The sequence below is a fragment of the Hemiscyllium ocellatum genome, unplaced genomic scaffold (assembly GCF_020745735.1).
Source record: "Hemiscyllium ocellatum isolate sHemOce1 unplaced genomic scaffold, sHemOce1.pat.X.cur. scaffold_261_pat_ctg1, whole genome shotgun sequence".
Classification (NCBI taxonomy): domain Eukaryota; kingdom Metazoa; phylum Chordata; class Chondrichthyes; order Orectolobiformes; family Hemiscylliidae; genus Hemiscyllium; species Hemiscyllium ocellatum.
The window spans coordinates 917,515-931,038 of NW_026868149.1; positions in this window are offsets into that span (position 1 = coordinate 917,515).

Below are 13,524 nucleotides of genomic sequence, written 5' to 3' on the forward strand. Positions count from 1 at the left end.
AGAAGTGTATAAGATGATTAGGGGTTTAGATAGGGTCGACACTAAGAACCTTTTACCGCTAATGGAGTCAGGTGTTACTAGGGGACATAGCTTTAAATTAAGGGGTGGTAGGTATAGGACAGATGTTAGGGGTAGATTCTTCACACAGCGGGTTGTGAGTTCATGGAATGCCCTGCCCGTATCAGTGGTGAACTCTCCTTCTTTATGGTCATTTAAGCGGGCATTGGATAGGCATTTGGAAGTTATTGGGCTAGTATAGGTTAGGTATGATTCGGTCGGCGCAACATCGAGGGCCGAAGGGCCTGTACTGCGCTGTATCCTTCTATGTTCTATGTTCTATGAGGGTGCCAGGTAGGACAATCGACAATGGTTTCATTGTTTCATTTGATTCTTAATTGCTGATATTTTATTGAATTCAATTTCCAACATTTGCCGTTGTGGGATTCAGATCCAGTGTCTGGATCATTACCTGATTCCCTGGATTCATACTCAGAGATAATACAGCTGGATCATCGCCTCCTCAGTATCTCCAATCAACTCCAATGGCAACAGTGATGTTGCTGTTGGTGTGACTTTACTTCATAAGGCAAATAAATGATTGGCCAAAACTGCAATCCTTCTCATTTTGTACTTATGAGAAGGCGAGATGATGGGAAGTGCTCTTGGTGAAAAGGAGCTGGATGTCCTTGATCATGAGGCACTAACAGAATCCCTACAGAGCAGTGGGGTACGGGCAGGTGGGACAAGATTGGATTGGGATATCTGCTCGGCACGGACGGGTCGTTCCGAAGGATCTGTTTCCATGTTGTCCATCTCTATGACTCTATGACTCAGCAAGTAATCAGCACAATAATGAGGAGTATCGTTCATTACAAAATTATTGAAGCATAAGAGTGAAGACACCGTCCTGCAATTGTGGAGTATACTTGAGACAGTATTTTCGTTCATTGAAAATCAATGATCTCCTTGCTACAGAGAGACAGTGTAATGGCGTTTCACCAGACAATTCCCTGCAGTGATGGTACCATGAGGAGAGTGTGAAGGAAACAAGTGTTTAATCTGTAACGCTACAAAAAGAATAAAAACGTGATTGCATTAACACTGGAATGTTATCAATCAACACTCATTATTTCCAAAACAAAACACGGATAGCATGAGATATACCATGTTTTCCATGATATGTGTCTTCACATTTGGACAAATATATAGATAGAAAATGTTTAGAAGGATATGGACCAAGCGCAGGGAAATGGGGTTAGCATGGATGGACATTTTGATCGGCATAAACGAGTTTGTGCTAATGGCCTTTCTCCGTGCTATATGATTCTATGACTCTATGATAATTTACAGAGCTCTATGGAGCCCCCATGTTGGTTGAGAGAGAAAGAGCTCCAAGTTCTAAATGAACTCTCACCGTCTGGATGTACAGTTGGTGTGTGACCCTGCATTGAACGTCATGTTGTTCACAAATCTGTCATCAGCCACACTCTGATAGTATTAGCCATTCCCACCAGCTTCTGACCTCCATACAGAACACTAGCCTGTCTTCTCTGTCACAAACCAATCCTTCTTTTTTGCTAAAGCTTTTCATTAGCTCAAGTAGAGTCTGTCCTTGATGATTTTCAGAGGGTCAATAAAACGGTGCCAGGATTAAGTCTAGGTGGATAAGTTGAATTCTGTAGGGGTTCTTTATTCTGTTCATTGTGTTTCATTGTATCATTTTGTGAATAATGTTTTTCTCTGATTTAAAATCTCGTAGTCACCCTAGCTAAATTACTCCGGGTAATTTTCATTGGGCAATTACCAAATCAAACTGCAAAGTTATGATCTGTGCTGCTTGCTTAAGAATGTTTTGAGTGGTCTAGCCTCGTCCATAACAGACTGGGGGCTCATTGCTGGATTTTCAACAGCGAGTGGGAGGTGCTAATGTCTTTAGTTTGGGTATTCGTTTGACTGGGTTGACAAAGCTTCGAATAGTAATGGCTATTTCAATCGCCAATCGTTTCCTCGGTGTGCATGCAGTGACTTTGGATATTTTACGAAAAGTGAATAAGACCAATTTGTAATTGGAACTGACTGCTTCTGTGAGGAAAGGAGAGGTAATTACAGCAGTAGCTCGTCAATTATACTTGCTGGAGAAACCATCAGAATCTATAGAGATGGGAAGAATTCAGTTGCAAATGAAACACCTTGAGTTAGCGGCGAGACGTAAGGAAAGGGCAGCCAAAATGAAACATTTGACTTTCAATAAAATGCAGAAGAAGGGGGAAAAAAGAGAGCAGCAGAACAGAAAGTAAAAAAAAAGAAGAATGGCAAAAGAGAAAGCAGCAGGGGAGAGAGAAAGAGGGAGCTTTTGAAAAGCAAAAACTGACACTTAAAAAGGGAAGTCAATGTTAAACACTGGAGATAACGACTGAGGGTGGGCTTAGTAAGGCAGAGAGTGCGGGTGAGCAACCCCTGGTAGCCAAAAGCCTAGTGAGAATTTGTTTGAGTATGTTCAAGCATTGCTTCAACTTGATGAGATGAATGTGATGACCATTTCGTCTCATTTGAAAAGTTGGCTCAAAAATGCAGTGACCAGAGGCAATGTGGGTTTTGTTGATCCAAACGAAACTTGTAGGTAGGACTGGTGAGGTATTCACATCCCTATCAGAGGAGGTATCTAGGGAGTCGGAAGAGATTAAAAAAAACATTAAGTCAACATAGGCAACCTTTCAGGAATCTATTGAGGATCCTGGTCAAACCTACACTGAGTTTCTAAGGATCAAACAGACTAATTTCGATTGTTGGATAAGAGCTTTAAAATTCAGGCAAAGCTTTAATGCCCTTAGAGAGTTAGTATTTGGAGGAATTCAAAAATTCACTACCTGAAGTAGTGCAAACTCAGGTGGAAGAGCAGAGAGTGCAAACAACAAGGTTTGCTGCTGAAATGGCTGATGATTATGAACTGGTCCATAAACTTGATTTGCTTTCCAGAACCAGTTCTGGTCTCTGAGGGACAGAAATTGGAGCAAAGAGATATCCTCATGTGCAAAGGGAAATGTAGATCACAGTGTAGAATGTAAGGATAATTTACCACGGTAATAAAGAAAACCTTGAGGGGGACAAAGAAGTTTAAATACTATGGTGTTTTCATTGTAATAAAGTGGGCCACACAAATTCACAGTGTTGGTGAGCTGGGAGAAATCCAGCTGTAGGATAACAAGACAAGCCTGGAAGTTTCGTTGAACTAGTAACAAAAAGCATAGGGGGAGTTAGGCAACTGCCTCAGAGTGTACAAGATGATCAGTGGACATGCTAAATCTGCGTTAAAAAAAATCTACATGGAAGGGTAATTGGTAAGGAGGTTCCAACATTAATTGACACAGAATATTTTCAGTCTGTAATGCTGAGGGGTGAGGCTTTATGAACTCTTGAGAGACTATTGCCAGAAAATGTGCTGGGAACAGGAATTCACAGTGAGGCAAAAAGTGCTCAGTTATGTAAAGTGAGGCGACGAAGTCCAGAGAAGAGCGGAGAATGTGTGGTAGGAGTACTGGACCCCTAACTCTCAGCTCCAGGAATAAAAATTGTCCTTGCAAATAATATAGCTGATTCACTGGTAGGCGTGCTGCCTACTCTAGTTGAAAAGTCAGTGAAGATGTAGGCAACTGAAGACCTGGAGAATGTTTATCCAGGAATTTTACCTGATTACGTCATCAGCAGATCACAGATGCACTGGGTGAAGCAGGATAAAGGCAGAGATAAGGAAGCTGGCATAGAGTTATCCGAAAGTTTCTTTTTGACCAGGTAAGTGGAACAGAAGGAGCAAGTATGAAAACATGAAAGTATTTTAGCTCTGCTAAGGTGATTGAATTGCAGCAAAAGGATGAGGAGTTACAAAAGTTATATCAAAAGACATTTAGCAAGAAAGAGAATGAATGCATTCCTGTCTGTTATAACTTAAATAATGTCTTAATGTGCACATGGAGATCAGCGCACATTGTGGCAGATCAGGCGTGGACAGAAATTCTTCAAATTGTTTTTCCTGTTGGGTATAGAAAGGAGGCGCTGCGAGTGGCACATGACCTACCACTTGGAGATCATTTCGGGTTTAGGACATTACAGGCTGGAATACAAAGATACTTTCATTGGCCTGGACTACACAAAGATGTAGTTGAATTTTGCCAGATGTCTCAAACATGTCACACAGACAGTAATAAACCTGCAACTTTAATACCTATTCCAACATTTGAGGAACCTTTCGCAAGAGTCTTGATAGACTGTGTAGGCCCCTACCTCAAACAAAAAGTGGAAATAAGTATTTATTAACAATAATGAATGTGTCGACTAGATTTCCAGGGGCAGACCCATTATGCAGCATCACAGCTAAAAGAGTTGTAGAAAAATGCTTGCTTTTTTACTAGGTACGGACTACCAATAGAGATCCAGACAGATCAAACCTCACATTCGAACTATTCAAGGAGATGATGGATAACTTGGGAATAAAGCAATTCAAATTTACTGCGTACTATTTGGGATCACAGGGAGCATGAGAGAGATGGCATCAAACACTGACGACCATGTTGAGGTTTTATGGTCAGGATTATCCAGATGATTGTGATAAGGAAATTCCTTTTGAACTATTTGTGATCACAGATGCACAGGATGAATCGACCAAATTCAGTCTATTTAAATTTATTTGTGGGCATAAAGTAAAAGGACCATTAACATTGGTTAAGGAGGAATTAATAGGTCAGAATTAAAAGACCATCCATTTGGATGATGTGTCAAATTTTAGGGAACGATTAAATAGAGCTGGAGAGTTGGGTAGACAGCATTTAAAAGTATTGCAGCATACAATGAAAAAGGAAGTGGATCAGAAATCATAAATTGGCAATTTTGCAATTGGGAGTAAAGTATTGGTGTTACTTTCAGTAACAGTTGGACCTTGAAAAGCAAGTTTTGGCGTACCTTATCAAATTGGAAGAAATTGAATGAGGTGAACTATTTGATACGGACTCCAGACAGGATGAGATCTCACGGAGTGTGTCATGTGAATACCCTCAAAAGGTATTTTGACAGGGAAGGAAAGCAAGAGGAGAAGGTGTTAATGATTACAGCACAGAAGGAAGAACCAAGTTCAGAGGATTCTGAATTGGACATTCCTCAAATCAAATTGGAGAATGAGAAAGTTGTCAAAAATTGGGATAAATTATTGAGTTACCTTACACAAGAATAGAAACGTGACCTGAAAGAGTTTTTACTATCTTGTGGAGAGATATGTGGCAATAAACTGGGAAGTACGAACATAATTCTGCATGACGTAGACACAGGAGATGCTGTTCTGATTAAGCAACATCCTTATGGGCTTGACTCTCCAAAATTGGCACAGGTTCAGAAGGAGATAGAGCGCACACTCCAATATGTCATAATCGAAGTGAGTTACAGTGACTGGAGTTCACATATAGTCATGGTACCAAAGCCAGATGGTACCCAACGGTCATGTGTGGACGATCACAAAGTCAATGCCGTTACAAAGACTGATACAGATCCAATTCCATGTTTGGAGAACTGTGTCAAAAAAGTGGGAGAAGCTACTTACATTTCTACGTTGGATTTAATCAGAGGCTACTGGCACGGACCTCTGTCAGAAAAAGCAAAGGCAATTTCGGCTTTCATAACGCCAAATGGACTATATCAGTTCAAATTGTGGCATTTTGTATGAAATGCGATCCAGCCACATTTCAGAGACCGATAATAAGGTCATTGCCTGATTACTCAACTGTGTGGTCTACGTTGATGACCAGGTGGTTTTTAGTCACTCATGGAAGGAACATTTACAGCATTTATCGGACTTGTGCGATTAACTTCAGAAGGCAGGCTTGGTGGTAAACTTAGCTAAAAGTGAATTTGAGAAAGCCCAAGTCACGTTATTGAACATGGACAAATGGCCCCATGAGATACGAAAACGAAAGTAGTTGGGGAATGTTTCACACCGTCGACAAAAGAAATATGCAGTACTACGGTTCATGGGATTGACTGGATTTTACCGAAAGTTTGTGCCAAACTTTAAGCAGTGCGGCAGCTCCACTCACCAAATTGTCAAGGGCAAGAACTCTCAGTGGACAGAGGACTGTCAAAAGGCATTTTACAATCTAAAGGCTGTGTAAACACTGCTCCCAGAAGAACTACACTAGATTAGGCGAAGCCTTACAAGGTGGCTATCGTTGCCAGTGATGTGGGTATTGGCCCGGTGTTCCTACAGGAGGATGATGGGGGAATAGAAAGGCCCATCGGGTATTATTTGGGGAAGTCGAACGTTCATCAACAGAAATGTTCAACGGTGGAGAAAAATACTTTAAAGTTCGTGTTGACATTACACCATAACTGTGTTTATATTACCAGCAATGCACCTGAGACAATCGTATACACTGATCACAACACATTTGTGGGAAAAACTAAGGACAAAACTGCCAGATTGTTTAGATGGAGCTTCTTGTTGCAGCCATTCAATCTGACAATTGTGCATGTGGAAGGTCGCGAAAACGTGAAAGCTGATGAGTTATTGAGACTCGAATGAAATACGGAGGTGTTCGGTGGTGGGTGTACCTCGGCCTGAATTTGAAAGCGTTTGTGCATGTTTGAATGTTTACTGTTAGCATAGTGTATCTGTCTGTTTTGAGACTACTAACTGGATTTCAAAGGTTAAAAATGCAGCCATTTTTTAGCATTGATGGTTCTTTTTTTTCAGTGGGGGGAGACATGTCACAAAGCAAGTCCCTTATTTGTCAAAAAGCTGTTCCTTGGCTCAAGGAGACTCTATCCCTGGTTTCTTTCGCAGGGACAATAAAACGGGGCCAAGCTCCTATCAGTCTGGTTTGGTACAGAGATGAAAAGGATTTTTAGAGGCCTTTTGTTTATATGGAAACAGATGAGACTTCAGGCCAAAGTGGTCATGCTTTATATGTGACCAGTATAATGAACGGAGAGTGGTGAGCTCTTTTAGCTGAACTAGCTGAGCTGAATTGAGCTGAGCAGTTTTCAGTTGAGTTTTGAACTGGGAAGTTCATCTGAGAGCTGTGTGGAAACTCTCTCTCTTTTCTGACCTTCAATTTCAACCTGGAAGTATATGTTCCGTTTGTACTGATTTTAATTGGCAGTTTGATTATTGGGACAGTTGTGCATGCTCGGAACAGCATAATTAAGTTTAGTTGAATTAGGTTGAATTCTGTCGTGATTCTTTATTCAGTTCTTTGTGTTTCATTGTGTAATTTCATGAATAAAGTTTTTGTCTGTTTTAAAATGTAGTAGTCATCCGAGCTAAATTACTCCTATTTCAATTCTCTTTCCCAGTCCCTTTCCAATATGGCCATCCTTGGCGTCCTCCATTGCCACAACGAACCAAACCACGATTTGGAAGAACAAGATCTCATCTGTGTCCTGTGTAGCCTACACCCCGGGGACTCAACATTGAATTCTCCAATTGCAAATAACCTCCCTTCCAATCGCCTGACTCCCTTCCCAGACCCTCCCCTTCCTTCCATTCCTCTGAGCAAGCTATTGTCCAGCTACCTACCAACTGGACTCAGCCATCCCATCACCAACCCGCTGATACCCTTAATCTGTGTTCACTTATCTCCCATCTCGCCAATCTGCCTCCTCCTCCCTCACCCGCATTTTATCTATAGACTCCCTTACTCCCATCCACAGTCCTGACGAATTGTTATATCCAAGGCATTCACTTCTCAACGTCTTGATGCTGCCTTGCTTATTTTGTTCTTCCAGCTTCCTGCGTGTGTATTTTGGATTCCGACATCTACTGTTTTTTTAAAATTGTCGTCTTGTGTAATAGGCAGGAGTGAGTGAACGCATTGCGCCTCTTGTTATCCAACAGATCAGATGGGTGGAATGGCTTTCTTATATTACTGTGAAACCAGCTAGAGTTGCTGAAGGAGTTCCTCTTTCTTTTAACCATGGAAATGTTTAGTGCCCAGCAGTGCTTTTGATCAATGTTACCTTGACATTAGCAGCACAAGCTTGAATGGTGTTCTGATTTGATACCTGAGTACCTTAGGAGGTTACTCATTGTTTTGAACGTTGTATAATCTTCACAGAACATCCCCACCCCTGATCGTATGGCAGAGGGAAAGACATTGATGAAGCAGCTGAAGATGTTTTTGCCGAAGAAGCTCCACTGAGGATTGCCCACAGGGATATCCAGGGACTGGGAGGATTGATGTCCACCAACCCCATTGTGTTCTGAATGATTCAACCAGTGGGGAGTTTGCATATTCTCCCCCTTGTCTGCATTGGTTTCCTCTGGGTGCTGCGGTTTCCTCCCAAAGTCCAAAGATGTGCAGTTTAGTCGAATTGGTCATGCTTAATTACCCGGAGTGTTGCGTGTAATGGAGTGGGTCTGGGTGGGCTGCTCTTCGGTGGGTCGGTGTGAACTTGTTAGACCGAAGCGCCTGTTTACACACTGAAGGTAATCAAATCTAGGATGCACTGAGGGTCATCCGAGATACTGACAAATTCATAGACACGCCACTAGTTATGTTTCTTTAATGACTGTAATATTCCAGTCCAACGTTCATCGTCCTGAGTTCATTAGCCTTACCTGTCAGTCCTGTTGTATTTAAATGAACACAATTTAATCCAACAGGCGTTCCTTGCTTCCTGTCAACTTCAATTTTGTTCCGTCTCCTTGACATCTCACTGAATCAAGTACTGCCATGATATCAGGGCCAGTCACTTTACGCTGGGTTCATATCTTCTATCCATGTCAATAGGCCAAGGTATATGTGTGGGGAGTGTTTCCTTCTCTCAGGGAGTAGTGTCGGTTGGGACCAGTCAGTTGGGGAGGCCAAATCATTGAAATGTTTGGGGGGTGCGAGTGGGTGTGAGTGGATTTTGACCCGTCAGAGAGTCGAGGGCTACAAAGAATTGGGCATAAAAGAGAAATTGCGGCCGAGTGAAGATCTGCCCTGTCTTACTGAATGGAAGGGCAGGTCTGAGGGGCTGTGTAGCCTGGTTTTATTCCAGTATACCCCATAGTCCAGTCACTTTGCTGCCTCTTCCATTTCCTGTGTTACTGACTTCAAGTAACTGAATAGATTGATCCTGTTGCTGTGCAACTGGATACTGGTGCAGCATGATCTGGTTACAGTTTTATAGGCCCGAGGGGTTTATTGGCCTCCTCCTGTAACTGTATATCGGGCCCCAGGGGTTGAAAGGCCTCATTCTGTTCTGGTGTAATTGAAATCCATATTGACTAAATCTTGGAGAAAGTGAGCTCTGCAGATGCTGGAGATTAGTGTCGAAACGTGTGGCACTGGAAAAGCACGATGGGTCAGGCAGCATCGGAAGAACAGGAGAATCGACATATTGGACGTTCCTGATAAAGGGCTTATGTCCGAAACATAGATTCTCTTGCCCCTCGAATGCAGCATTACCTGCTGTGCTTTTCCAACATCACATGTTTCGATGTCTCCTGACCCAATTAAATCTTCCTGCTCACTTCATCCAATTATATTAAGAAAATTGTCAAGCACAAACTTCCTCGCACAAAGCCACACTTATTATTCCTAATCAAAGCCTGTCTTTCTAAATGCATGTACATCTTATCCCTCAGAACCTTCTCAAGTAACTTACCTACCACGGATGTTCAACCTACTGATCTGTCGTTCCAAGGCTTTTTTTTTGTGCAGTTCTCCTTGAATAAGGGCATGGCATTTGCTATCCTCCAGTCTTCGGACATCCATTGTGGTCAGTGATGATCAACATTATAGTCCAGGGTCGCCGAAAATTCTTCTGGAGCCACTTGAGGTGTTCTTCGATATATCGGGTAAGGACAATGAGATTTAACCACTTTCAAACATTCTAGTACGTCCAAATTTTCTCTACTATGATATGGATTGCCCCTAAGATATCACCACTAACTTCCTCAAGTTCTCAAGTCATCAGGTCTTTCTCCACGGTAAATATAGAGTAGAAATATTCGTTGAGGATTTCACCCATCTCTTATAGTTCCACACATACTTGTCCACATTGGTCTTAGATGGATCCTATTTTCTCTCCAGTTATTGCTTTTTCTTTTAATATATTTAAGTACCTTTTTGGATTCGTCCTAATCTTCTCAGCCGAGGCTCTTTCTTGCCCCCTTTTCACCCGACTGATTTCTTTCTTCAGTGAACTCCTGTATCTCTTATATACCTCCAGGGATTCCCTTGATCCCAGCGGCCTAGAACTGAGCCAAGCCCGAAGTTCGAACATGAACCTGTTGACCAGGTTTGTCCCTCTCCATAACTGTATGAAAACTAATAGAACTATGGTTACTGGTCCCAAAGTGCTCCTCCACTATTAATGCAGTCACCTGTCCAGCCCTATTTCCGAAGAAAAGTTGGAGTTTTGCCCCTTCCCGAGTAGGACACTCTATATACTGCTCGAGGAAACTTTCCTGGTGCATTTGACTGATTCTATCTCATCAGATCCCTTAATGCTCTGGCCGTTCCAGTCTGTATTAGAAAAATTAAAATCCCCTAGTATGATAACGCTATTGCTCCTGCAGCTCTCCCCCCTCTCCCTGCATATTTGTTCCTCTCATTCCTGTTGACTCTTTGAGGGCCCATATTACAACCCCAACACCTCACCATTCTATTCCTATTTCTTAACTCCACCCACAAAGCCTCATTGGGTGATCCATCATTTATTTTATCTCTGATTACTGTTGTGGTACCCCCTTAATCAGAAATGCAACTCCCCCTCCCCTCTTTCCACCATCTCTGTCTCACCTAAAGCACCTGTTCCCTAGCTCATTAAGCTGTCAGTCCTTTCAATCACTTAGCCATATTTCTGTCATGGCTATAATATCCCAGTCTCACCTACATATCCACACCCTGAGTTCATTGGCCTTACCTGTCAGCCCTCGTGCATTGAAACAGATGCAATTTAATCCAAAATGCATTACTTTCGCTCTATCGTTTTCCAGCCTAACCTTACTATTTCTGATTACTGTATCTCCTTCCACTTTCCTCCTGCTCTTGAGGATATGACTACTTGCCAATCTAGTTTAAACCCTCCCTTGTAACCCGAGCAAAACTGGCCGCAAGAGATATTGGAATCCCCTTCAGTGCAAGTCTCTGACGTTAATCTACCTCTCTGGAGATTATCACTGTCAAGATATTTTTTTAAAAAATGATTCTCCTAGCTCTCTGTAATTACGCTGCAGGACCTCATCCCTATTTCTACGGATATCATTTGTGCCAACGTGCATAACGATTTCTTCTGCTCATCCTCCCCTTTGAGAATGTTCTGCAGCCACTTGGAGACATGCTGGACCCTAGTACCTGGGAGGTAACGCACCATCTTGGATTCCCATTTGCGACCAGAGAATCTTTGATCTGTCCCATTAACAATCGACCGTCTTAACTTTAACGCACTTTCCCGCTGTGCCCAAGAGCCAGTGGGAGTAGCACCAACCTGGCAACTGTTGCTTTCCCCTGAACGGACATCGCCCCCAACAATCCAAAATGGTCTACTTGTTTTCGAGGGTAATAGCCACAGGGGATTCATGCAATCCCTGCCTACTCCCTTTACCATTCCTGTTGGTCGCCGATCTACTCTCTGCCTGGAACATGACAGGAAGCAAGGAACGCCTGTTGGATTAAATTGTGTTCATTTAAATACAACAGGACTGACAGGTAAGGCTAATGAACTCAGGACGATGAACGTTGGACTGGAATATTACAGTCATTAAAGAAACATAACTAGTGGCGTGTCTATGAATTTGTCAGTATCTCGGATGACCCTCAGTGCATCCTAGATTTGATTACCTTCAGTGTGTAAACAGGCGCTTCGGTCTAACAAGTTCACACCGACCCACCGAAGAGCAGCCACCCAGATCCACTCCCTTACACGCAACACTCCGGGTAATTAAGCATGACCAATTCGACTAAACTGCACATCTTTGGACTTTGGGAGGAAACCGCAGCACCCAGAGGAAACCAATGCAGACAAGGGGAGAATGTGCAAACTCCACACAGACAGTTGCCCGAGGCAGGATTTGAACCCTGGTCACTGGTGCTCTGAAGTAGCTGTGCTAACCCATGATCCACCTTGCCACCCAGCGTCGCTCCTTAACACGGTCTCCCAGGAGCTGAAGCTGGGTGCAGTGCCCACACGTGTAGCCATCAGGGACGGTGGAAATCTCCCTGGGCTACCACATCTCACAAGATGGAGCGTGTAACTGCCCTAAATGCCATCTCGACTGCTGTAACAATAAAGTTAAAAGGACTTTATTTGAGTTTACCTGTACATTTTGCTGAGCTGAGCTGTCCAAAGCCTCTCGTGTGAAAGCCTTCCTGCTTACTCTGCTGCCAACGGCATGTCTGTCTACCCTCCACATTTAATTTTGGTCAGGGAAGGAAGGAGACACGACAGTGATGTAGTGTTTAGGCCTTCAGCACTCCTTGACACCTGGCCCCAGACTACCTGCTCCCCAGTGCATGTCTGCTCTTGGCCTTGGAGGATGTCTTGCTGAGGTCTTTCTTCTGGTAGTGGTGATTGTGTCGATGCAATCCTCACTCTAACAGGCAATCCATGTCATTGCAGTCCTCTCGTACTTTCTGTCCATTCGTATTGCGTTTATGAATTCCTTGAATCCCTCGATTGCATTCCAAACTGTGTCTTACTCCATAGTTAGAGAGGTAGATGTTTTTGTCAATACATGTTTATTGGAAAAGAACACCATTAGACGTAGGGGCAACAATATGTCTATCATCTCACTGAGTCTGCTTTTCCTTCGATCAGGTTATATTTATTTCGTTAATCCCCCATTCCACTTTCCTGTGATATCCCCGTAACGCTTGTATAAAAATCTGTCTGTCTCAGCCTTGAAGATATTTAATGATGCAGCCTCAACAGTCCTCCGAATTTTCTACAATTGTTTCCCTCTCATTGATGTGAGACTTGGTGGTCCTTAATCTAGTGACTTCCCCACTCCATCTTGCATAAAATTGCAATTCTTCCTCAGCTCCTGTGTCAATTTGCTCAAGAGTCAAACGGTCACTCACCCTGAATCCATGAACTGCTTCTCCAAACTGAAGACCGATTCGTACGGTGCGTTTAACATATTCTCTGGCTCTGTGAACAGGCTGTCCCCTTAATCTCTAATACTCCCATTCTTTCCCGCATTATCCTCTTCCCCTTAATAAACCAAAAACAAATGACTGTGGATTCTTGGTAGTCTTACCCGTTAATGTTTTATCAACCCTCCTTCTGCTCTTCCACTGACTGGTTAAGTTTAGCCCTCCACTTGCTATATTCTTGCAGGACCTTTATTGACCTGCTCACTTGGTACCAGATTTAAGCTTCTCTTTCCCTTTTCATCCTGTTCAGAATTTGTGTCGACATCTGAGGTTCTCTGGGTTTGTTTTCCTAAATTTTATCTTCGGTGTAACATGTTGGGCCGACACTGTCATCAATTCAATTTTAATCAAATGATTCCCCCAACCCCCCTCCACCTTGTTCTGCTACAGTTTCACC